Source organism: Simochromis diagramma, unplaced genomic scaffold, assembly GCF_900408965.1.
Source record: "Simochromis diagramma unplaced genomic scaffold, fSimDia1.1 OVJJ01000344.1, whole genome shotgun sequence".
NCBI classification, from domain to species: Eukaryota; Metazoa; Chordata; class Actinopteri; order Cichliformes; family Cichlidae; genus Simochromis; species Simochromis diagramma.
In genome coordinates, this window is record NW_024387375.1 from 11884589 (window position 1) to 11908690 (window position 24102).

Below are 24102 nucleotides of genomic sequence, written 5' to 3' on the forward strand. Positions count from 1 at the left end.
TTGAGGTTAATACATCCCACTAAGTGCACTTGGGACTACTTTATTCCTATTGATTGCTATTCAACAGTGTTCAGAAGGAAACTCTGTGGATATTGAGGTTACAATATTTTTGTGCATTATGTGATATTTTAATAATCTTTGTATTAATATCAAGTCGACAGTAGTGATTGTCATTCATCTTCTTCGTCAACTCAAATGTCTTTACCATGAAAGTACCTTTTGAAAATGGGATTTCCTCTGTAGATACTTTTTGGTATAAAAGTGAGCACTGAACATTAAGGAATAAATAAAACATGGATCCATGGCGAGATATTTGCAACAAGTTTTTTTTTTTTTTTTGAGGGACTATTTCCACTAAACTCTTTCAAATGCTGTGACTCCCAAACATGTCCTACTTACAGCAGCTTCAGATGTCAGAATAATTAGAAAACATTTGTGAAAGCAAGCCAAAGAAGTCCGCAACTGTGTTGTTCGCTGGATTTCCTAGCAACTGAAAAAGATGCCTGTTTTTGTTTTTACATAAGTACTAATTAAACATCTATGAAGGAAATAAGATACACAAAACATAAGTCTACAAATATATATATTTAATATCCAACAAAGTGGGATATTGTCTTTTTTTGCAGTCGTTCTTTTTCAGGAGCAGGTTAAGTCTGTTGTGTTGTGGGTTGCTTATCTGATAAAATGCTGAAATGTCTCGTGTCCAAATGCATTTAAATTGGTATTCTGACTAGCTTTTGAAGTTTTATTGGGTTTCCTCTCTTTTTAAAATTTTAAATAGAAAAGTAAGGTGGGCATTTGGGTCTTAGTTTGTTCATCATCACTGATCGACACAAAATGTTATGCAAACATCCAAAGGATTAACCCTTCTGACCTCAGGGGTCTTTTGACTTTTCCCGTAGCATCAGAATGACATTTAGGATTTTGAAAAAATTCATATCAATTGTTGCAGCCAATCATGCCACCCTCAGATTGACCTGTAAATGATAGTGATACCCTGACATTTCAAATAGCATCATCAAAGCTTTGCTTAAACTTCTGGTGACCAAAGGACCAGAAAACAATGACATTCACCTGCATTATCTTTCTCTTGAGTACACTGCTAACTCTAACAAATAGTAAAGCAATATATTGTAAAGAGGACCAACATTAAAGCTGCTTCACGTGTTAGCCCTTTAGCCACATTGTATTCGCGTTACTGGTGTTATTTAAAAAAACCCAGCCAAATCAACCAATAACAAACTAAAAAAGAAGCATACAGATAAATAAATGAAAGCACTTTTTTGGAGATCTATTGGATAATTTTATAGATATTGCTTGATACACTTTTTTCAGTGTATCAAGACTCAGTTGGTAATGTTGCTGCACATAAAGAGGAGATAAATGAGATGAAAGCCAAGGTGAACAGAAGGAAGTGTTACCTACAGTTAGGTCCATTGTCCCTTTTATACAAAATCCCCCATTTTCAGAGGCTCAAAAGTAATTGGACAAGTTCATATAATTTCAAATAGAATGAGTGTTTTTAATACTTGAACGACTTTCTTAAGTACTGAATTCACCCACTTTTTAAGAGACGACTTGCCAGGCCTTTACTGCAGCTGCCTTCAGTTGCTACTTGTTTGTGGGTGTTTTTGCATTCAGCTTTGTCTTAACTTAGAAGCGTGCTCTGTTGGGCTGAGATGAGGTAACTGACCTGGTCATTGAAGAATATCTCATTTCTTTGCCTTGATAAATTCTTGGGTTATTATCGCAGTATGCTATGGGTCCATTATCCATTTTCTCTGTATAGCAGCATCTGGTCAATTTGCAGCATTTGGCAGAATATGAGAAAAGATTATAGTCATGTATTCAATTCAATTCAATTCAATGTTATTTATATAGCAAAGCATAACAAAAGTTGCCTCAAGGCGCTTTATATTGTAAAGTAAAGACAGTGCAATGATACCGTGTACACTTCAGAATCTTGCTACGTCTGTCAGCAGTCACATGATCAGTACAAAGCAGTGGCCCAGTTCCAGTGGTATTCATACATGCCCGTACCATACAAGTTCATTTTGGTGTCATCTGTCAGTGTACCGACCTCCCTGAGAATGTCTTGACGTGGCTTGGCTGGTTTTAAGTGATTTTCCTTACAGACTTCAGTGGTCTTCTAGGCCTCTTGGTGTTTCTGAGGTGGCCACTATATATTCATTGATGTTAAGAGTATTCCAGTGTGAGCTTCATCAAGCTCGAAAGATGCAATGAGTTCACAAGACCTAGAGCAAATTTGAAACATGAAGTAGATTTATTTTTCCACTCTAAAAACAAGGTTCAGCCAGCGCCTTCCCATAAAAAGACTTGGGCACTGTTTAAATGCCGTCTGCTGCATAATAATGAAACCTTGATTAAAAAGAGTTTCTTTGTCACACAAAAATAAATTTTTACATAAAACCATTTTCGAAACTATTTACAAGCAAGCAAAATGCCTAATAAATATCAGTGAAAACCCATAAAGAAGTAAATGTATCTAAGAAGTAAACCCATACACCCTACTACCTATTACCCACTTAATTAATATTACCCAGAACCCTGATGCTCCTAGAACAAATAAAAGGCACTTGCACCCAATTATTTTGCACAAATACTTTGGGAGAATGGAGAACAGACAGAGGTAAGTTTGTGCACTTGATGGATCATATTTTTCTGCTTTCCTTTATATTAGCATGAATCTTTTTACTGGACAAACATCTAGCAAACAGTAAGTCATACAATACGTTTGTTTCTAATTCACAGGCCACCAGCCAAGTGGAATAATGCTGAGTCACTGTTGTGCCCATGTGACTCAGCTACAGTCTAACGTCCAAAGAAACCAACAATAAATGTCTTTATGCATGCCAGTGTATCGGTTTTGCTCATCAGCACTTTCATGAAACCCCTTGAATTAAAGTTAAAGGTCTGCACTTCAATGTTATCTTGACTCTTAGGTTTAAGAGCCACTGTAGTAGTGTACAGAGGCAAAATTAAAAACATTATGACCTCTATAGCCTCTATAGTCTATAGACCTATAGACTTAGCTGCATTTAAACTGAATGCTGGTGGTTTACAACACAATCCAGTTATTTTCCATAATCCTAATTTAGCATCTTTCCCTGAAGAGAATGAAATTAAATGGAGGCAGCAATTTCATTGTTGGCGATATGGAGACTTTATTTGCTTTCGCATCACCACTTCAAAGGAGCTAAATAATAAATTCTACATTCAGCAGCCTTTTCAAAACAGTGTTTAAATGCAGCAGTTGCTGTTTATGTACAGGCGAAGGAGTGTGCACTACAGAACAAACTCAATAAGAGGAAAAATAATCTTGTCATTTTCTTGTTTGGTCTTCGATATTTTCAACAAACTGTCAACAAACTTAGCTGCAGTGATGCTATTTTTCTCAAGAAACATTGTTTGTGTGGGATATCATAGAAAAACATGGATCCAGGCTGTTTGTGCATTGTGTACTCATCCTTCTTTCTCTCGCTTTGTCTCTCTCTCACACACACACTCACTCACACACACACACACACACCCCAAATGCGTCCAGATCCAACTTTGCTTTTAAGACTTGTGGCTTGACACAAAGGGGATCTTTCCTTCCCTACACATCATCTGAAAAGAAAGAAAATCAAAAAGACACAAAGAGCCGTCTTGCTATTCAGTGGGGAGAAAACTCATTCTGTCACCGCTGCCATTCTGAATGAGATTACAGTGGGGACCCAAGGCCCATGTTGCCTTTGCATCCCTCTTGCATCCTGTCATTGATGGTTTGTGTGTGTGCATAATGAATGCTCTTCTGGAGGAGGTGTCAACACGTTTGTCTTACTTGTTGTGTCTATATGTAGGTAATGCCAATATGTGCTATCCAGGATATACACATGTACTCTATGATTCAGATTATTTCAAGGCTGCATAAATTTTCAAGGATGACCTACGCTGGTTAGCATCTATAATTGTACAGTGATTTTTTCCCGAGTATTAGCACTGATCATTTTCATTTCGTCCACGGAATTCGAAAAAGCAAACTATAATATTATGCACAATCAAAACTGAATGAACGTTACAGAAAAAAGAAACCAAGGACTCAAAAAGTTGTTTAGCTCTTTTCCTCTTGCTGTCAGATGAAGTAAGATCTCCTGTTACCGTGATGCTATTGTATGGCTTAAACAATAGAAAGTAAGTGAAATAAAATTGTGATTCTATACAGGACTTAAAAATTCTTGCTGACATTTCAGTTTTTTGTTACTGACCTGAAGTAGAAGTAGCAGAATATTTATATCTGATGATACTCACACAATATAGAATCTTCTAATGCATTATCCATGCACATACCCAGCAAGGCTTGACCAGCACTTTGCAGGATGTAATGTGACCTTCATTCACAAAACCAAACCAAATTTTAGAATGAAATATAGAAGACAGTTTCTGCAATCAAAATGATCAGGCATTTTGATTGATGTTTCTCTCCAAAAAGGTTAATAAATAATGCTTTGTGATTAACATAGTTAGAAGAAGTCGTGGGCATGTGAAGTTAGACACCAGATTTCTATTCTGTTTTCTAGGACCTTAAAATGAATCTTTTCGGTAAACCGAAACAACTTGTTTCTATTTTCCTAATCCTATGTATTTTGTATTTATTACAATGCCACAGAACAGCCGGTTTCTTGTCTGATACAAAGAACAGCCTCATTATACATGTGTTGTTGTATATTCAAACATTTCCTTCTGCTTTTAAAGCTTCATCATACTAAAGCCTTTGATAATATGTGAAAAGAATCTGTTTATTTTCTCACTTTACATCCATCATAAAAAGTGGGATTCTTAACTTTTCAGAGTAAAGTATATAATACTAATGCAATGCCAGTCTCAAGGTAAGGCAGGCGAGGATTTTTTCATATATTTATTTTTCATTATTATCAAATATGATCATATATCAAGTAATATCATAAAATTTTAGATGCATGTTTTATGGAAATCTTTGAAATAGCAAGATGAAAAAAAGGGAACACAATTAAATTAGAATAAGTAAGTAAAGAATAAGGAGTAAGTAAAACTGCATGCATTACTTATGGTATTTACATTGCTGCTCTAAATAATCAAAAAAGAAGAAAAAAAACACCATTTCGAATTTTGGTTACTGATCAGCAGAAACTGGAAAAAAAAAAGAATATTTATGATATTCATGCACCTGATCACATAGCTTTTGTTGAACTGTGGACTTTTCAGTTTATTTACTGTCTGTTGTCACAGGTTGCACACACTTTTCCTATTTGCATTTTCTTATGCAAAAGCAATTATGCTGGATAACAGAGTAAAGCCAGCAATTCAGAAAGGCTCTGCTGTGTTAAGACTAATAAGAGATGTGACAACAACCTCCAAAATGTGATCAAAACAGAAAAGATCTGATGTTGCTTGTGGGTGGAAATGTGTCTGCCATTATTGTCTTCACATCATTTTAATGTTTTCACTCATGGGAAGAAAGTATGGTTGAGATATAATATAGCTACAAAAGTTTTTTAAACCTAACAACAGCTACAAAAGTGCTCAAGAACACCAGAACTTTCAAGTCCACCATCTGGCACCATGTTCCCTTCACATATAAGAGCTGGTTCAGACTAAGAACCTGTGACAGACATGAAGGAATCTGGATACACTGTGACAAATGTTATGCTCCCTACAACATCATCCAGCATGGCCAGTTTAGCGGTGGAATCCATGATGGTCTCTGGCAGCATTCTCAGTGCTGGGCTGTGCTCACTGAATGACATCTCGACCTTATACCACACTCATTGAGTCTGTTGAGTGTCTGTCACTATGTAATTATATATATATATAACACCCAGCACGCCCCTGCGGGCGGTTTATCCTTCAAGCTCGGGTCCTCTACCAGAGGCCTGGGAGCTTGAGGGTCCTGCGCAGTATCTTAGCTGTTCCCAGGACTGCGCTCTTCTGGACAGAGATCTCCGATGTTATTCCCGGGATCTGCTGGAGCCACTCGCCTAGCTTGGGAGTCACCGCACCTAGTGCTCCGATTACCACGGGGACCACCGTTACCTTCACCCTCCACATCCTCTCGAGCTCTTCTCTGAGCCCTTGGTATTTCTCCAGCTTCTCGTGTTCCTTCTTCCTGATATTGCTGTCATTCGGAACCGCTACATCGATCACTACGGCCGTCTTCTTCTGTTTGTCTACCACCACTATGTCCGGTTGGTTAGCCACCACCATTTTGTCCGTCTGTATCTGGAAGTCCCACAGGATCTTAGCTCGGTCATTCTCCACCACCCTTGGGGGCATCTCCCATTTTGACCTCGGGACTTCCAGGTTATACTCGGCACAGATGTTCCTGTACACTATGCCGGCCACTTGGTTATGGCGTTCCATGTATGCCTTGCCTGCTAGCATCTTGCACCCTGCTGTTATGTGCTGGATTGTCTCTGGGGCATCTTTACACAGCCTGCACCTGGGGTCTTGCCTGGTGTGATAGACCCCAGCCTCTATGGATCTTGTGCTCAGAGCTTGTTCTTGTGCTGCCATGATTAGTGCCTCTGTGCTGTCTTTCAGTCCAGCTTTGTCCAGCCACTGGTAGGATTTCTGGATATCAGCCACCTCCTCTATCTGCCGGTGGTACATACCGTGCAGGGGCCTGTCCTTCCATGATGGTTCCTCGTCTCCCTCCTCTTTCTTGGGTTTCTGCTGCCTGAGGTATTCACTGAGCACTCGGTCAGTTGGGGCCATCTTCCCAATGTATTCTTGGATGTTCGTTGTCTCATCCTGGACTGTGGTGCTGACACTCACCAGTCCCCGGCCCCCTTCCTTCCGCTTAGCGTACAGCCTCAGGGTGCTGGACTTGGGGTGAAACCCTCCATGCATGGTAAGGAGCTTTCTTGTCTTTATGTCAGTGGCTTCTATCTCCTCCTTTGGCCAGCCTATTACCCCAGCAGGGTACCTGATCACGGGCAGGGCGTACGTGTTGATGGCCCGGATCTTGTTCTTACCATTCAGCTGACTCCTCAGGACTTGCCTGACCCTCTGCAGGTACTTGGTGGTTGCAGCCTTTCTAGCGGCCTCTTCATGGTTCCCATTCGCCTGCGGGATCCCCAGGTACTTGTAACTATCCTCTATGTCTGCAATGTTGCCTTCTGGTAGTTCAATCCCCTCAGTTCTGACTACCTTCCCTCTCTTTGTTACCATCCGACTACACTTCTCCAGTCCGAACGACATTCCAATGTCATTGCTGTATAGCCTGGTAGTGTGGATCAGTGAATCGATGTCTCGTTCACTCTTGGCATACAGCTTGATGTCATCCATGTACAGGAGGTGGCTGACAACTGCTCCGTTCCGTAGTCGGTATCCGTAGCCAGTCTTGTTAATGATCTCACTGAGGGGGTTCAGGCCTATGCAGAACAGCAGTGGGGACAGAGCATCTCCTTGGTAGATCCCGCACTTGATGGTGACTTGTGCTATGGGCTTGGAGTTGGCCTCTAGTGTTGTACGCCACATCCCCATTGAGTTCCTGATGAAGGCTCTTAGGGTCCCATTGATCTTGTACAATTCTAGGCATTCCAGTATCCAGCTGTGGGGCATTGAGTCATAGGCCTTCTTGTAATCAATCCAGGCAGTGCACAGGTTGGTCAGTCTGGTCTTGCAGTCTCGGCTGACTGTTCTGTCTACCAGTAGCTGGTGTTTTGCGCCTCTGGTATTCTTGCCAATTCCTTTCTGTGTCCTGCTCATGTATTGACCCATGTGCCTGTTCATCTTAGCCGATATGATGCCTGACAGGAGCTTCCATGTAGTACTGAGGCAGGTTATTGGTCGGTAGTTGGAGGGGGCCGGTCCCTTCTTGGGGTCCTTGGGGATCACTCAACGATCCTTCTCCTATCGCACTTGGGGCTATGTACCCAATCTCGGGTGGGGGTGATGATATCTCCCCCCTGACCTGGCGTCCTGACTCCTCCTTGCCGTAGCATTTGTGTTGTACCTCGTCAATCTCTAGCTGTGAGAGCAGTCCCTTCTTTCGAATGTTGGAACACTGAGCTACTAGTTGTTTCGCCGTCATTGTGGATGTTGGGTATCGAAGAATCCATAGGTCCGTCATCCTATTCATGTAGCCCCTTCCGCCGGGGTTACTTGCGTAGTAGCATTCCAACAACGCCCTGTTTTCGTCTCTTGCCCACCGATGCCTTCTTGTTCCAGTAGCCCACTTTTCGTCAGGGTGCCCTGGTTCCTCAACACCTGACGCGGACCTTGTTGATCCGGGCGACGTCCGAGCCGGCATGCCTTCATATTTATCTGTCTCGCTCATGTATGCGGTAGGCTCGCTTAGCATAGGGGGTCTAGCCTTAGGACCCTTACTGGATACAGACGCCCCAGGCAGGAATCGAACTTGCGATCCTGGGTTCCAAAGGCGTGTAGTCTAACCACTATGCTATCCAGCTGCATATATATATATATATATATATATATATATATATATATATTAGTCCAAGTTAGGTTTTACACTCCAAGTAAATGCCAAGCAGATAATTTCGTATTATCACAGCAATAAATCCCCTATATCTTGAATTAAACACCATGGAATAAAAACTAAAGCAGTCTAAGCCATCTATAAGCCTGTTTACAAGTTTCATGTCCCCATAACAACATTGTAATGTGCAGCAGAAAATGAACGAAAAGTAATTTCCCTGAGAAATCCTTCAGCAGAAACTGAGCAAAAGGATTCACTTTCTAATCCTCTTTCAAAATGTCCATAAATGCTTTGGCATTGCTGACAGTGGTCATGTATGTCTAATCTATATGAAACTCTGACTGCATGTTTTACAGGCCCTGCCCTGCTCTCATTCCACTGTTCCCACGGCAACATTTCTTCCCCAGTAATCCCACCAATCTCATAGCCTGACTGTGTGGTCAGAGCGTAACCTGGGCCGCGTTACAGTTATCAACCTTGGCCACATTGCATTGGAAGACTGCCACTTTCTTTGCACAGCCAGAAAAACAAAACTCAGATCTCAGTAGATTCAACACACACGTGTGTAAGCAGCAAACACAAAACTGGCATTCCATATAAGTCAAATTTTGGTTCCATTCTTCCGGATATTGGCATGTCTATCGCTTATGAAGTGTTACGATAACTCTATAATTCAGATTAATTGTTAAGTTAAAAAAAATATGTGTAAAAGTTTAAAAATGCTGCACTGTCTCCATTAGTATAGTCCTGCTGAAAAACAGCTATACATAAATTCAACCCCATTCCCACCTACATACACACACAGAGTTACACATCCCACTCCCTGTATTTGTTAATTTGGGTCACTGTGTCACCTCAGAGGAGACCAAGGTCCTCTCATTACCACTATGGTATAAGCTAATGCATCAATGTCCACCACGGGGGAAACAAAATAGACCAAGTAAAAAAAAAAATAATGATAAAAAAAACTATGATTGTTTTAATGCAATTATGGGGGTGTTTCAACCTAGATGATACAGAAGAACTGTTTTATTTTACGGCTTTCAGTATGATTATGGATGGGGCAAAGAAGACAATGGAAGGCTGCTCTTATTGCTGAGAGGGTATCATTTCATTTCACAGCCTGGCGAGCACATTCACAGGTGTCTTGATAAGGATGGGATAAAAGATCAGAGGAGGTCAGCTCCAACCTGGGCACCTGACAGCATGGCGAGCATAATTTGGTCTGAACCACTGACCACAACATTATCATATCACAGCAGCAGTTATCATTCTTTGTGTTAAACTTGAGTATAAATGTTAATGTATCAAGAGGCCGTTACTAGCCGATGCTTTTAGAGGTTTGGAATGAAAACTGCTATTGTATTGTAATGCCAAGCATGGCAAATAATTAGCTTCCAATAGGAAGAGTTAAAAAATTCCAAAGGCAATGCAAGCAGGATGGATTATGTCACAAATACTGAAACATAAATAATGGAACTTCAGGAGTTTACACCTACAGCCAAGCATGTCTTTGGACATTGGACTATAGGATTAACACAGAGAGAAACAACATGGGAACACAGGGAATACATGCAAGCTCTACACAGAGTTCAAACTCAGATTTGTGTTACAATCTAAAATGTAAGGACACACTTCATTCACTTGCTTGGGCGATTGAGCTGCTGGGCGGAAAGATAAACATCACATGATGAACTTGTTGGGTTTATAATGCCTCTTAATATTTTTAAAATTTGACCTAAATTGTAAAACTACCAAGGCAGCAGTAGGTCTCTAAATGGAAAGCAGAGTAGGTCTCAACCATGAGAAATCTGAATATTTACCAAAATCATGTTTTTTTTCCACCTCTAATTAGAGCAGCGGTCCCCAACCCCCGGGCCTCGGACTGGTACCGGTCCGTGAGTCGTTTGGTACCGGGCCGCGAGAGTTGAGGCTCAGGTGTGAAATGTATAGTTTTCAGGGTTTTTATCGGTTTTCAGCGTTATTTTGTTATCGTTTTTATCGTTAACTCGGTTTTCCTGGGTCTTTTCACGTGTGTTATGAATAAATCTTCTTTTTTTCGGTACCGGTACTAGTTTTATTTTGTTGTATTTATCCGTGGCACCTTAAAGGCCGGTCCATGAAAATATTGTTGGGCATAAACCGGTCCGTGGCGCAAAAAAGGTTGGGGACCGCTGAATTAGAGTACCATGAAGAATTTTCTTCTATTCAGTTTAGACCATCTACTGATATTTTTGTTTTTGTTGTACAGCTTGTGGTATTTGCTCAAACCAGCATTAATTGTATTTTGCAATGTGAAGATTTTCATTAGTGACTGCTCAAATATGGGACTCTTTTTTTGATATTTTAAGATAAGATAAGATAAAACTTTATTAATCCCTCGGGTGGGTTCCTCTGGAAAATTGGGTTAACTAGTCAATATTAAACTGTTTATATAGCCAAGAACATTTTTTGACACGTATGTTTCAGATTCACAAGTCCTGAGGAGCCTGAGCAGAGGCCAGTGAATCAGGCTTTTATCTTTAATAGCTTTTGTGATATTCTTTTTCAAACATTGTCTCAGATTTCAATGTGTGAAAAAAAGGCCTGAAACATGGGTCAACTGGCCATTTTTCAAAAAGTTATATCTTGAAAAAGATTTGATGTATGAAGCTAAAATTTCATAGCAATCATTCTATGTGTTTAAACTCTGGATCATATAAACTTTATGCAAATCTGAGACAGCTGTGCAGAAGGCCCACGTTAATTTGAAATGGAATGACCCTACACGAAGTGGCACTATTAATAAGTCAGGCAGGCAGCATTTGTAAGTACCGAAGACGTAACACAATGGAAAATACATTTACTGTCCAAATTAATACTAGTAACGGGGTTCAGTTTTGTACTACTAATGAAGAAATTTAGTCACTGTTTCATCATAAAAGACCAAATGTAGTGATCCTTTAGCTGACCTTTCAGCAATTCTAAAGGCTGCAGAGAGAAAAGTTCATAACTCACTAAGTACTTTCACTAGAACTGGCCGGGGAGGCTACTTTGATTTCAAGAATGTAAAGTACAAAAGAAATACGTGCGACTAATTGCTGAATAATAAATGAGGAATTATAAATGAGTACTACCTGAACAATCCTGAATCAAGAAATACAAAGATTAGAACGAGTTACTGGAGAACAGATTGTGAGCCACTACTATATTAACAAACTGTTTTTATGTACCGTAACTAAAACAAATTACTGTACTCACCAGGACTATTATTTCCCATTGCGATCTTCCTGATTAACTATAATTTCTTATTCATGGAATTCATTAATTTTGTTCATCTTCAAGTAAAGTTTTATATAGAGAGAGTTTTTACATGTTTATGTGCTTGCTTATTTGGGCTTCGATAATCATTTTTATACACACTCAAGCAATGCATACAATATTGTAGTATATGACCATTGTCAGAGTAGTTTGAGTCAGCAAAGAAATCATTTTATTCCATACTGTATTTACACAATAGCAATTTCATTACAGCCACGCACCAGTCAGTCACAAAGTACAACGACTCAGAACAACAGAGTTTTACTTTTAACAAATAAAAACAGTTTTTGTCCTACAGCTTGACTTTGGCTTCCAAACAAACATTCACCAGGGAAAAGTACCCTGGAAAAGTGCTAACATCAGTGTGCAGGCTTGATTGCTCAATTGCACTGGTGGCACACACTAAACAGCTTAAAACTGCACATGCTAATGTGGTCAGTTGAGATGCTGCTGTAGTCGTCTTCATTACCACTGCTAACATTCTGTATGCTGTTTGTTTGATATCCACAGCACAAGTTTGTTTCTTTTTTTCTGCACGTACACCTGCTGTACACCATCACTCAGTAGTGTAAAACGATTTGAATATCCTCTCTTTCTCATTTCATGAAATAATAACTTTTAGTGTAGAATGGTGTGCTGTTTTTGGCCCACTTTGTATTACACCCTTGTTGCACAAAATAATTTATGCCATCTGCGTGGCATGCATTATCATTATCGTTAACAAAACCACCATCTCCTCCACTCCAAGAATGGATGCCAACTTGCTTGTTCACAATGGATCTCCGAGGAACCATTAACCCCAATAGCTGCAATTTGTAAATACACTTCCAGCCAAAGATTTTCATGTGACAAAAGCACAAGAAAAGAATAAAATACATACTATGGTTACTAAGGTATTTAGGCGATGTCTAAGGTCTGGTGCTTTTGTGGTCCCAGCAGGATGGCTTGCAGTTATCTGCTGTTTACCTTGCTTAATTAACCAAATTCCCCAGCCTTCCTCTCCCGAACAGCCACCTGTACAACGCACCTAAGAACAGACGCAGATTATGGTACTGAGTCCCGAGAGCTGCTCAAATCAACAGCCTGTAATGCCTTCTCAGCTGGGACACACTGATATTTGCTCTAAAAGCCGGAAAAAATAACAGCAAACATCCTCCGACTGTCACACAAGCACACATAGAAAGACATGGATGCATCACATGCACAGATGGATGTACACTACATTACCTTAAAACATGTAGAAAAACTTACGCATGCACTCACACTTGTATTTGGATGACGCAAAACCTGTGCAATACACTTAATTTTGAAATGGATTCCACACCTTTATTACACATTTAGGATTAAACAGAAATACTGAACAACAAAAAGACCTTTCTTTCAACAAACTATAAATTATTAAGTAGCATGAAGGAAAAACAACTCAACCATGTGATAGATAATGCAGTACTTAGTACTTGGAAGCATCGCCTGTGCTCTAATTTAGTTAGATTACCATCTGTTTATTTGATTTTCTTTGCCCCATAAACTTGGGGTGGCACAAGCAGATTAAAGAGTGGCTAAGCAGCCTAAATTGCATGTCAAGAAGTCCATTAATGGCCAGGAAAAGGGTTTGGGGAAGAGTTATGTGGATATGAATGGATCCATAACTAAAAGACATGTTTACAGCCCTCCTAATGGATCTCTGTTGTAAACTCATTTTAAACTCCACAGGATATCACTGCCTTCACGTCTGCATCTTCTGCTATGCTTCCTCTGTCACAGAAGATGTGTGTGTGAGTGTGTACGTGTGTGTTTAATAATTACAAGAAATAACACAACTAATATTACTTCAAAATGTAATTAAAATAGACTGGATATTCAACTGAGTTAAACTTTAAATTGCATTATTTATCAACAGTCCCCCAACTGATCTTTTTAATAAAAACAATTACTTGAATTTATGAAATGAAAAGACAATTTCATACAGTTTAACAAATCTCTTTATGAAATGAAATGCTACTAGATAGGGTGTCAATGCACAACAATCCGGGCTAGAATGGTATATTATCGTTATAAGAGTTACCACTATATATCATTTCAGAGATGGACTCTCAGATGATGACATTTGTCCATTTGGCCATTGTTCCAGTCTTGCAAATTAATTTGTGTTTCAGCATCCCGCTGCAATTAGTCTGAAATCCATTGACCTACTAATGCCCTCCGCTGGGCTCAGACACGTCTCAGACACGGTACCACATTTGATCCTATACTCTTGAGCAGAGATGTTGAACTCACTTTTCATCATGGGCCACATACAGCCCAGTTTGATCTCATGTGGGTCATTCGAGTGAGGTTTAACAACACATTTAATCAACAATAATTCAACTGCATGTCTCGGTTTTTCCACATGATCAAGAAATGCTTCCATGGTCCAAAATCTATCTACTTTTTCACATATTCCAAAAGCATGACCCCTGAGCCTTATGTTTTGACACTGCTGCTCTAGGGGCTTACTCAGTTCAGTAGAAAAAAAAACAACAACGTATGCTTGATCAAACATCACATTATTTCTTGAGAAATAATAAAGAACACAATTAACACCAGTGTTGGTCAAGGTACTTGAAAAAAGTAATCAGTAACTAATTACTGATTACTTCCCCCAAAAAGTAATCCCGTTACATTACTGATTACTTATTTTCAAAAGTAATGACTTAGTTACTTAGTTACTTTTTATAAACACAATTTACAACCTGAATAGGTGATAAAGCGAAAGATCTTTCAGCCCAATTCTACTTTTCCTACATAATCCATCATACAAAATGTAATCAAATGGAAAAGTCCCTTTTTAAAACTTGTTTTATTAGTTTTAACCTTTTAACTTTATGCATCAAGAAAAAATTTAATTAAATTTTATATGCAGCATTCTCTGACTTGAAGAAATGACTGTTCTGACTTGTTTAATATTTAAACCTATTTTCTGCACATTTCAGCACATAAAATAAAATATTTTTTGTGTTTACACTCACTCTTTCAAATAGATGCAAGTAAAACACAGCAGAAAATAAATAAAGTCAAAGACTAGCGGTCCTTTTGCTCTATTTTCACCTGTAAAGCAGGAGTGCGGTAGGCGGAGGTTTACCCTGGTGTGCCGCAGCGGTCAGTGGAAGAATCCACGAGTTTCTCTGTGAATTTCCCATTACGTCGTAGCGCACTCGGTGCTTGCTTGGAAGTTTAGGGTTTTTTTTTCGCTGTAAAAAGAAGTTTTCTTCCCACGCACAAGGGACGCTAATGTTTTTGTCACTTTTTATGGAATCAAACTCAAAGTAAGGTCAGTACTTCCACGCTTTAAACGCTGCACGCTCACACTCTCTCCTGCACTCGATATATTATCCATTGTTGATCTGCACACAGCTGTTGTCACGAACGTCGCACTCGCTTATGTCACTGTCATGAGACACTCTCGCATAAAAATCACGGTTTTAGTAACGCAGCGTTCCTACAGGAAAGTAACGGTAATCTAATTACCATTTTTGCAATAGTAATCCCTTACTTTACTTGTTACTTGAAAAAAGTAATCGGATTACAGTAACGCGTTACAAGTAACGCGTTACAAGTAACGCATTACTGCCCATCTCTGATTAACACACACTTGGTAGATTATTATATAATACAGCTACGTACGTAAGTAGCGCTCTTTCTAAATGTGCGAAAAGCAAAACATTTCAGCTTGGTGTTCTACGTAAATAAAAAGGTTCTTATGTAACTCTTTTCTACTCCAGCTGAGCACTCAAAGCACTTTACACAACTTGCGTCATTCACCCATTCACAACCACTTTTTTCTACTCTTTCGATGTAAGTGCATCTATCTAACTTCACCCTCTGATGAATGCATTAAGAGCAACTTGGGGTTAGTATCTTGTCCAAGGATATTTGGCACGCGGACTGGCACAGAACGGGATCGAACCACCGACCTTCCGATTAGCAGGTGATGGTTTAGTGTGTGCAGTCCCTTATGAGAGATTTACGCAGTATAGTTGTCATTGAAAGAAGTGCCAATATATGTGGCCACTGGCTCATTTGATGGAATAGGCGTAACTATTTTCCTACTTTTCTATTTTCGTCTTCTGTTGTGCACCTCCAACTGGTAGTACTCGCATTAAAATAAAGGGAGACTAATTTCTACGTCTGTGTAATTCCCAAAATAAGGCAAAACTTTGGGCTCACCTGCCAGTCTTTTATGGTGTCTGGAGTTTCCCACATGCATGGATAATTACACTCTTTCAGTGGTTAATTACAATCACTTTAACTACCTTACTTTAATTAAAAAACACACAAAAAACAGATAATACAGAGAATGTCATTTATGTATTTTGACAGAAATACATAATGCATTTTTTGTCTTTTATTCTGAGGAGAAGGACATTTATTTAATGTAATGATTTAAAAAAAGTAATGAAGCAATTATTAATCAACACATCCGTTCAAGACCTCGAGTGCTGATATGCTTAGAAAAAACACTATAATCCACTGCATGTGTGTTGAGTTCTCAAGTGTATAAAACATACAATTGTCTTCAGTCTTTCTGATCCATTTCTACAGTGAATGTAAAAAAGCTATTTATTTTGTACTTTGTTCCCAATGGGTCATAATAACAGATTTTTCTACTTCTTGGTCCGGCCTGAGCAATTTAGCATGGGAATTGAAAAATTCTTTATAACGGCAAAGCCAGTCTGGTAAAACAATTCAGTGTGCTGCTTTTTTACAAATGCACTGAATACCATTTTCTCCTCATTTTTGCCTTGCATTTATCTTTATTTACGATAAATGTGCTTTATGTGTGCAAGTAAATAAGATCTTGACTCTGTCAGTTCTTTGGATATCAGTGGGGAAAAAAAACAGGCAGCAATGGTAGTGGTGCACGTATGTGTGTGTGTGGTTTTGTGGGGCTGAGTGGAGCAGGATCTTTGTGTCTGTAAAAGTGGGCATTAGAACATGGTAGAGCTTTCTTGAGATCTATTTGTTTGGGTAGCTACTGCACACATCATGCACAAATACTTTGTGATAAAACGCCTAACAGTGATACGTAAAAGGCTGTTTATTGTGCTATGTTCTTGGACAAAGCCTTGGGTAAGCAGTTCAATACAGCTTCATCTCATCAGACTTTGGCACAACCACCCCACCGAGATGCACTAGGGACATAGAAGAGATGCTGTCAACTGTACACCATGGGAAGCAGGAGGGAGAAGGAGTGTTTGTCTTGTGAGGACACAGAGCAACAAGTCGCAGTAAGTCATTTGCTCCTTTTGCCACCTAATCAATGCCTCCTGAGCCACAGATAAACAAATGGGTTCCTCCTAAAAGGTCACGAAAGCCTTTACAAATTTCTGTGTTTACTGAGTTAAAGATCAGTGTCATTCATTTTGCCACATAAGTTGGATTCCCTATATGCACACAGACAGGCATATAATGCACATGTAACCACGCATGCAGTGTACATGCAAACACACAACTGAGTATTTGTGTGCAATCTTGCCTCCAAGGAACTATATCAGTGCCAGCATCTATCTTGTTAAAGGTGAAATGGGCAGAGCAGGCAGTGTGCTGTCAACTTATTTTTCAGAAACCATAAATTCAGTGTATAAAACTCACTGGAGTAAAACTCTCAAAAGGGAAAAGTACATTTTCTTTGCAGTCAGACAGCAAGATTTAAAGTGTCAATAAATGTTCAACAAAGCCTTTTCTTCCCCGTCTTTTACTGCAAAAGTGGAAACATTAATTTACATTTAATATTCATACAGGTATTGCCAAGTAAATAAATAAATAAACATGACAGCGGCACTAGATTCAATTTTAAATCATTTGCAGTAGATAAGTCAAGTTTTCTCTTGTGTTAAAGCCGATGCTCTTATGCTTCCAGTGGCTGTTGCAGTAAAATCAAATGACAAACTCATTATTGTCAAGGGACATTTAATTTGAGGGTATACTGTACATTTAAGCATTATGTGTGAACTTTTCTGGGTGCCATGCTGTAATAGATTACTTCCACTATGATGTCAGCTGAAATGATAAAGTGTTATCATTCGTCCATGACCCGGTAATCAATCACCACATTCAATTTGAAGCTGATGACAGGGGAGGGGCCAGTGAACTAATGCCGCGACGAGGTAAATTTAGGACACTCTTCCCTGTTGGCTGAATACAGATGACCTCAAGAGGATAATGTTGGAATCAATGTTGAGACAACAGTTATAGATTGTCTCTGCTACCACAGGGGGAATGGTCAGCCGAGACATGCTTTTACCTTATCGAATGCCAATGCGAAAGCTTGAATTGTGACTCAGACATTGTTTAGTTTCCTCCCTGTTCTCTCAACTTGGGACACTGATAATGATTTTCACTTTGACACAACAAGCCCTGTGTGTATATCATGAATAGAACTTGCGGTAGGGCACGTTCTGCCACCTCAGCAATTACAGAAAAGTAAATAATGACCATCAAACAGAGCTTTGGTTTCACAATTAGACAGTTTGGTAATGAAAGGCGTGGTCCTCGACAAGAGGACAGAATGGTAGGAGACGACTCTGATGGGTTCATCTTTCTCATGACATCTCTCTCTCCCTCCCTCTTTTCTTAACTCACTATCTTACCATCGCTCCCTCTGCTTCATTTTGTCTGTCTGCTTTTCGTCCTCTCCAGCAGAGCACGGTGTAATCTCCCGCTCCCCTGTGGGTGCGGGGAGTAAATCAGCACAGCTGGATCACAGGCATCAATCTCAGGCAGCCCTCGGGATGGGCCACTTGTGAGCCCACAGGGAGGCATTTCCTCTTCATTTCAAATGAGAGACAAATGTTGCAGGGAGAGAGCAGCACACCACGGTAGGGGTTGCGGGAGTGAAGGTGAGTGAGGAGGAGGGTGGGCAGGGCTGACAAAGGTGGCAGGTGGAGGGGTGGGGAGGTTGGCGGAGAGCAAAAGTGACAGGGTGTGGAAAGGAGACGAGGGCAAAACAGGAAAGAAAGTATACACTGCAGAAAAATGTACAGTCAGCACTAACTCCTTGTCTACTAATGAAAAAGTGCTAGTAGTATGAGGTGATTTTACTTGTTTTCAGTGCAGCGGACTTTCAATGAAACTGAACGGCATCCATGAGCGATTCACTTTTATGGCACAGAGTATTTTAGTAGAGTGGGGGCTGGCTGCAGGAGATGGAGATGGATATGATCTCCTTTGCCCTCTCAGATGAGAAGGAAAGGGGCAGAATGTGAGTCAAATATACAGGACATATCCTACAGCACAGATCAGAAACCCCAAAATACACCAAAACAGCACTAAGGATTTAGTCTGAACTTAAATATCAACAACAAGATGACTGTGAATGTTTGTAAGTGAACAAAAGAATAGATTTTAAAGTTGAGCTTGAAATTGTGGAGCTATTTAACTAATTTAACATCTTGTGTGTCTCCCGTAGATGGTCATATTTAGATTAGCAGTGACAGAAAATTGAACTTTTCATTAGCTTTTGTCGTTTTGGGCACTTTTATAACCCGGTGCTGTGTCAGTATAGATTAAATATAGTAGACATTAATTTCTCAGCGTGGTACTTTATGGCTTCAAAGGTTTTCTTTAAATGATGGTAATGCTACCTCACTTAATAGCCTTCATTATAATTAATTTTCATCATGAGGAAAAGTGACAGGGCTGATGTGGCACTGTAATAGCAAACTGCTGTTGCCTCATTTTGGCTAACAGTGATCTTCAGAAGGAGAGCAGGATGATGTTAGAACAAACTGCAACTGACTGAAGTTATTTTGGCCTTTTGCTGAATCTGAGCAGGCTGTCATGTCTGTCCGTGCATGAGAGTCAGAATGTCCACACCACTGACAAGGGCATAGCTCTACATTAACACATTATTGTTTGGAATGTGATTCTCATTATGAAAGCTTCTGGGGCTTCTCGCTGCAGTCGGCACATTTGATAGAAGAATTCAAGGCTGGCAATAAACTTTTAATGTAATTTGTTCTTTTAGAAAAGTGTTTCCAAACCTTTTGGTCACACTGTATATTATTTCTATTATTATGTTGTGAGAACTGGTGGTCTAATTTCCCAGCTGACCATACAAAATGAGCAAGTTCCATATTCAGTTTATGCAATAGCCACCAACATATAAATCACATAGTTTCAATATGATGCTAAGAAAGGACAAAAATAACTACTAAGCGGAAACAATGGCAACCACTGCAATGCGGTTTGTGTCATTTAAACTGATTAGGGATGTACAGTAAAAGTATTATTCTTCAAGGAAAGATGATTAAAAAAAGAAACACAACTCTTTACAATAACTATAGCCCATACATTGACAGGTAAACTATCATTGAAAGTTATCTGGATGGTTATTTTAAAGTTGCTAATGGTTTTCAAATTGGTAAACAGTAAATAAATTGTGTTTGGTGCATGTTCAACGATTATTTTAATGGGTGTTATAAAGTTTTGAAAATATTAACTATACCTATTTTCAAGTACAAAAGTTATGCTGGTCAAACATTAATGGAATAAATCACAGGTCTGTGAACCTAACGACACAGTTTCTGTCCTAACTTATTCACTGTTAATTTTTTACTTTTGCTGTGTGTTTGTTTAGATTTAACTACCTCATTTAAACCAGGTTAACAATAAGACTGTACAGTAGTTTGGGTTAAAATATGATAGGTAATTTTCCCTGTTCCCTTAATTCATACACAAGGCAACGCACCCAAACTAAATACCACCTTGTATGTAACTTTACATCTTTCACTTAACAGCTAGATTTGCTGCCCTGGTAAAGAACTGGTACACTGATAAGTAATTACGAAACCACAAAGACATTTGGCCATCGCTAACAAATACAAATGACAATATTGTTGCATTTGACAAACACAACAATATTGTCATCCCTATGTAGCAGGTTTATGAGAGAAACTCAGAAAGTCTTCTCCAAGCACGACATCCCAGTGTACTTCAGACCCAGCCACACACTCAGACAAAAATTGGTTCATCCCAAAGACAAAACTTAACAATGTAGTGTATGCTGTACAGTGTAGCCGGGAATGCTCAGACCTCTAAGACCTTGGAGAGATCCAACAGCCACTTCATAAACGCATGGCACAACACAGAAGAGCCACCTGGATGGGACAAGGCTCGGCTGTCCTTCTGCATCTAAAGGACAAAGGTCACTCTTTTGAGGATGGTAAGACAGATGATTTGAAAGAGGAGTGAAAGGAGCTATCTATGCCCACTGTGAACGACCATCTTTGAACAGAGGCGGTGGTTTACGACATCAGCTGTCTGCCATCTATTATCCAGTTTTTAGATCCCTTCCCAGACGCCTTAACGCCCACTCACATCTGGGCCATTTAACCTCAGAAAATCACATGATAGGGTGGGCAAGGTTTCGCAGTCGGTTCACCCAAAACCTTGACTGATTGTGACCCAAGCCTGTTTTCACACCTTAGCTTGTGAGATTAGGTAGAGGATCAATAGAGGGTCCATGACCCTCTTGGGGACACTCCCATAGGGCTTAAAATCTCTTAGAACTGAAGAAGCTTCTCGGATGAGAGGTGAAACATTTTCAAGAAACTTAAAGACTTAGACTTACACTAGAGACTTAACTACATTAACTATGATTCCAGTGTTTGTTAACATTAATAGAATAGATACTAAGTTTAATTTACTGTTAATTTATAATGGATGTATAAATTATTCATTTTATATTTAGTATAACATGCTCCATCCTCCCTCCAGTACATATGTTTAGTTGTACATTACTAAATATTAGTCAAATGACTTTGAACGTGCCATAGTTATTGATATGCAACAACCTGTCCACTAAAGAGTCCAACACTGAAGCAGAACACAAAGTCACACTCCTGCCAACTAAGAACAGGAAACTCAGGCTACAGTTCACGACTGGACAATAGAAGATTGGAAAAACTTTTCATTTCTATGTATGAAGCTACACCACAAAGAAATAACGCACTTAGTATTAGCAGAGTGTAACTAATAAAAAAGTGGCCAGTGTGTGTGGGTAGATAGAGAGACATGGATGTAGTGGAGGACATGCAGAAGGTTGGTGGAACTGAAGAGGATGCTAAGGTTAGATGGAGGCAGATGAGCCACAGTGGTGACTTCAGCTAAAAGAAGAAGAAGAAGAAGACAAAAAGAATTATATAAAGGTGAAGCTCTTGAACCACGAAGAGCTCATGCTCTCATTCAGCTGCACCGCAAGACAAATGGTGAGACGAGCCTGGGGTTCGGGATGGACAGGTTTAAGGATATTACGGTGGTAAATACCCATCTATTAACCCAAAGTCCCGAATTGGCAGTCAAGAGCTCTTCCATTTTACTGATTAAGAGGCTCAATATTTTATGGGTTGTCATCACATAGCGTAAATCTGCTCGGCGCTGTCATGCTCAGATCGTATATGTACACTGAGAAGATTTAGTGGTCCACTTTGTACCACATTTTTCATGTAAGATGCAACTGCTACAATGCTACCTTTGGAATGTGAAGGCATTGACCAAAGTGCTTTTAACTGCGACAGCACAGAGCGCATTTTTCTCAAGAGCCTTTTCAGCCTGAGCCCATTATCTGCGGTTTCAGTTTCTCCAGGTGAAATTTATTGAAGCGAGTTTTTTTCTTTCTTCTTCTTTCTCTAGGTCTCCCGTCCCTTTCTGTTTTCTCCTCGGCAATTTTTTTTTTCGTGTTTATAAAAACAAGTAAAAACAATGTGAGAATAACTAAAAAATAGCCACAGTGACAATTTGAAATTTAATTATTCATTCCAAAGATCCTTTTAGTCATTGCTGTTTAAAGCTTCTAGCTATTTACTATTTAAAATTTGATGTGAAGGATGTGATTTCATAGTCCTCTACCAATAATAAGGAACATGACAATTTGTACTAACTAGTTCATTAACTAAGAGAAATGTTTGGAGAAGGAAAAAAAGAAGCTCACTGTTATTCATACAGTGGCATTTTAACATTTTCCAAAAATGCAGTCTTCAAAATCTCTAGATAGAGTACAGCTTTTCTGATATGTATTGTCTTTTTTTTTCTTTTTCAACAAAGAAGCCGTTAGCCTTGGGTTATGCTTGTAAATCACCCAAATGACATTTGTGCAGAGACGCCCGACTCTTGTCACAAGCCTGAATTCTACAAAGTCTATTTTCATTTGTGAAGGAGTTCATTCTCCATGTTTTGAAGCTGTCTCCAAAGAGTTGAAGTGCTTCAGCGGCACAGCCATGGGATGTGTTGACAAGTCACACAAAGAGCATACCTGTATGCGGGAGATTAGACTCCTCGGCTCAGCAAACACTAGAAGGGTAACAGTAAGCAAACAAGAGGTAAAGCCATTTTTCTAAAAGCAACATAATAATGTTCAGCTATTACAAAAATTGCATATGGATATAGAGGTGACTATGCACAATAAATAAGTCTTAAATGCTACAGTGTCATTTAATAAATAGTAATCTTTCATCTTCTACAGGCAGTGAAAGGTATACAGGGCAATATGGCTGCTATCATGAGTTCTGGTGATAACTTTGGACTTTAATGTGTGTTTAATTGGAAATTGGCTTCTCATAGTGGAAAACAATACCTCAACTGCTAAGCGTTTGCTGTGGCTAATGCCTTATACAATCCAACATTACTTATACTTTGTAAAAATTGTGATGAATGCTTGTTTGCTAAATGCTGCCACTGTACCAATATTAATCCATCAGTTTCCCTGAAGCCTTGCCTAAATGGAAATTCTAGACAGGAGATTGTGTGTAATGCAGTGCAAGGCTTTGAGGGCCCTCAGAGGAATCACAACAGGCAAGCTGCGGGTTCTACGCTGAATTAATCAGCTGGTACAATCTGTGAATGAACAGTCATCTCGGTTTAGGAGGGGCCCCGAGCAGAAAAAGCACATTAAGGAACAATGCCTTTCTTTTTGTCAGTACATTTTAATGCCTTGGCTATATCTCGGTAAAACATATCCTCCAAAAAGCTCTCCATAAAACAGTTTCCCAGAGAGATCAAACTCGCCTTCTCTGAGTGATATTTACCAGTCACCCAATTATTTTTAGCATGCTGTCAATGTGTGCTACACACACCCACGTACCAGGAGACAGGGTTGTGGAGGGGTGTTTGATTGCGGCCTTAATACAGGAACCTTTGCGTCAGATGCAACAGCTGTCAAAGGAGCAGCTCCCTTCATTAGCAGTCCTTCCAGAGTGTTCCAGCAGCTCTGCACCAAAAGCCAAGAGTTGTGCTGGAAAATGCTCTAATCTTACAGCAAGGAATGATGGAGAGAGAGAAAGAAA